This window comes from Trachypithecus francoisi, unplaced genomic scaffold (assembly GCF_009764315.1).
Source record: "Trachypithecus francoisi isolate TF-2019V2 unplaced genomic scaffold, Tfra_2.0 Lachesis_group1, whole genome shotgun sequence".
Taxonomy (NCBI): Eukaryota; Metazoa; Chordata; class Mammalia; order Primates; family Cercopithecidae; genus Trachypithecus; species Trachypithecus francoisi.
The window spans coordinates 31,917,911-31,921,664 of NW_022681454.1; the positions used below are offsets into that span (position 1 = coordinate 31,917,911).

The window sequence follows — 3,754 nt, forward strand, 5'->3', positions numbered from 1 at the left end:
GATTGTTAATGTTTCACTGATTAAGTAAAAAATTGCCCCCAATTCTATTTCATCCATAGCAATATTTAATATGCTATTACCTTAGAAGCATACTTGTACATAATCATTTCTCTACTTGCCAAAACTCTTTCAGCTATCAGTGACAAAAGTAACACAATGCAACTTGAATAACAAAACTTGGAAATTTGTCTATTCCCTAAAAATGACTTCAAGCACAAAAGAATCTAGTGTCTTAAATGGTCATTTCAGAGCCCTGCATCAATCTGAAAATTGGTTTTATTTTGCAACTATCATTCTTCCTTGCTACCATGTTATATAGCCACTTAGTAGTTCAAGGGCCTTTTTTTGTGTGTTATAGAGGAAGTTACTGTGCCTTTTTCCATGGACTCTACCTAATATATCTCAGGGAATAATCTTATTGGCCCATCTTGTGGATGCAGAGTTCTAATAGGCTCCCTCTGAGTTCTAAGCCCACCTTTTTGTTGAGAGATGAGGCATTGTTATTGATGATTCCATCTATATTGAGTTATGAGGAGACTTCTTAAACAACAAAGAAAACCAGATCACCACCAGTAACACCACCACCAAGCAAACAAAACCAAGAACTAGGAAAATGAGGAAAAAAAGCCCAACTGAGTGAAAGTTATGTTGGTTAACTCTTATAATGATTGTCATATATAGCAATACAATAACTAGTAGTAACTAGATTTCAGTTATAAGGTATTTGTGATATTGCTATGATGAAGTCAACTAAGTTTGCCATTTTATGTCAAAAAAATAAAATAACAAAAAATTTGCTAAGTGAACTAAATGATAAAATCCTCTTCCCCCAATACAATGCTATGCTCTCAAGCAGAGCAGAGAAACAGAAAGAAAGATATCGTGGAAGTTATTTATACCTAGGTTGAAATATTGACTTAGTCACTTACTATCTTTATGGATTTGAACAAGTTCTAATTCTCCAGAAGATATTTTGGAACTTCTAATTGGAAACATATAGTAGTAGCCTTTTAAAGCAGCAGTCCCCAGTCTTTTTGGCACCAGAGACTGGTTTCATGGAAGGCAGTTTTTCACAGATGGGCGGAGGGGATGTTTAAGGGATGATTAAAATGTATTACATTTATTGCACACTTTATAACTATTATTATTACATTGTAATACATAATGAAATAATTATAGGATGCACCATAATGTAGAATCAGTGGGAGCCCTGAGCTTGTTTTCCAGCAACTAGAGGGTCCCATCTGGGGATGATGGGAGGGAGTGACAGATTATCAGGCATTAGATTATCATAAGGAGCATGCACCTAGATCCTTCACATGTGCAGTTCACAGTAAGGTTTGAGATACCATGAGGTTCTAATGCCACCGCTGATCTTAACAGGAGTTAGAGTTCAGGTGGTAATGCAAGCAATGGGGAGTGGCTATAAATATAGATAAAGCTTTGCTCACTCATCTGCCATTTACCTCCTGTTGTGCATACTGGTTCCTAACTGGCTGTAGACTGGTTCCAAACTATGGCCTGGGGTTTGGGGTCCTCTGTTTTGAATTGCTGTATATTGAAAATGTTTATGTAATCTTTGCAGTCTGTTAGAAGATACTTCGTGAACAAACCGTGAAATGTGATGCTCTCTACAACTTTTCAGTTGTAGAGAATAAGGATTTACGTCTAGGGTGTCCAATCTTTTGGCTTCCCTTGGCCACACTGGCCACACATTATCTTGGGCCACACATAAAATACACTAATACTAACAAAAACTGAAGAGCTTAAAAAAGAATTCACATTAAAAAAATCTCATATTGTTTTAAGAAAGTTCATGAATTTCTGCTGGGCCACATTCAAAGCTGTCCTGGGTCACATGCAGCCTGTGAGCTGCAGGTTGAAAAGCTTGATTTACATTCTTATAATATGTAATGCTATTCTGTTAAATTATTTTAATTGCCTGGCAAAGTTATATCACAAGGTATTAACCAGTTAATTTTGTGTATTTTATTTCCATCTAGCTTTCTTTCTAGTACCTGAAGCAATACAGAAGGACTACTTAAAAGTTCAAATAAAGTAATTGAACAAAGTGTGGCACAGAAAATATAAATGCATATTTTTAAAGCAAATATTTCATCTCCTAAAGACATAATAAGACATGAAATGAGAAGGAGAAATAAATTAACCCCACCATCCAACAGTGAAAGAAAAAACACAGAACATGAGGAGGACCAGAAAACAATGTAAAAAGAGTTGAAAGGAGTCACTGCTGAGCTATTTTAGATTCTACACCCTCTATCCAGCCATGAACCCATCAGCGATCATGCCTGACTAGTTTGCATACCCCATTAGACAATCTAATGTGGACAAGGAGATAGTGTCAGGAAGCCTCTTCCTCTAAAGGACATGGAACTGAGTAGATGTAATTGACACTTCACTACTGACATATAGCCTATTAAGATCTACCTTGAGTCATACACATTTGACACTGTTGTTTTCATCGCATAATTCATATCTTCATTAATTTTGTCTGTGTATCACGTTGTCAAAGGACTAAAACTATATTAATGAGTACATTCTTAATGAGCTTTTCTTTAACTACCATACATTTGTAAAATTTTGTCTCATTTTATGTTCTAAAATTGTCACAGCAAAGTGATCAAGGAGGCTAGATATTTGACTATATTTTCTTCTCAATAAGATTGCTATATCTCTTCTATTTAAAGTAAATAAACCCTTGAAACATGAATGAAGTAATGGTTCAATAAACAAATTAAATATGATATGACTTTATTTGTTAGTGCTTTACATATTTATATTTTACATCACTGGTCTACAAATTACCTATACTGAAACTTCAGACTCATTTATTATTTGGGAGTATTTAGCAAAAGAATTATCCTGCCTAAGTGTGGCACAGAAATCCACAAAACAATCCAGGGATATAAATTCTAATTCCTTCACAATTAGTAATCCACAATACCTTCAGTGTGGCAAGTCTTAAATACGTCCTGTGGTATATTAACAAATATTATATGTAATAGGCTAATATTAAATTCACATAGTGCTGTAAGAATTTGAAAAACAAAAATTTTTGAAGAACCTATAAAGTTTATGTTTTCTGGCAACACAAGTACTAGGTTTAAAATGTTAATCCAAAAGAAAAGATTTTTCATTAAAAAACATATGTAGTGTGAATACATTTAGCCAACCGGTAAAATACCTTTACTACACTATCAATCATAGGGATCATTTTAAGTACTAAGTATATGAAATCTGTGAAAAGACCACACTTCAGTGCTGACCGTGACTTCAGGAGAACAGTTTGTGGTAATTAACAAAATATGATGGGTTTAAAAAGAGATACATTACTTGAACTGAAAAGCTAAAATAATTAAATGATGGCCATTGAAATTTGGGATTAGCCCTGCTGCAGTTGTTATTCCCCTTGCTGCCTTTTCTCCTAAGACCATTATGAATTTCTGCGAACGTGTTTATGTTTAATCTTGTTCAATGAATTGGCTGCCTCTCACTAGACAAAGTCAAAAAGAGAAATGCAACTGCATATAGAACTCCCTACACAAGCAATGCATTCATAAATAATTCAAAAGTCCTCTACTTCACATGATTACCCTTTAAGCTGATAATTTAAATGGGAAACTGAGAAAGGTCATTTTATCTGCACTTTTAACAATACAATTCAGAAAACTTTGCTGTCTTAATATTTTTAAAATTGTTTTTTATTACAGTTTTTAATTTTTAAAAGAATCAG

The 3,754-nt window shown here is 34.0% G+C and overlaps 1 long non-coding RNA gene across 1 annotated transcript; it reads left to right on the top strand.

Annotated features, from left to right (window-relative positions):
* The first annotated feature begins 535 nt into the window (after positions 1-535).
* On the top strand, positions 536-2,775 carry LOC117086322. The gene is made up of 2 exons (XR_004438284.1): positions 536-647; positions 2,016-2,775. It is a non-coding gene; the product is annotated as an uncharacterized LOC117086322 (long non-coding RNA).
* Positions 2,776-3,754: the final 979 nt, after the last annotated feature.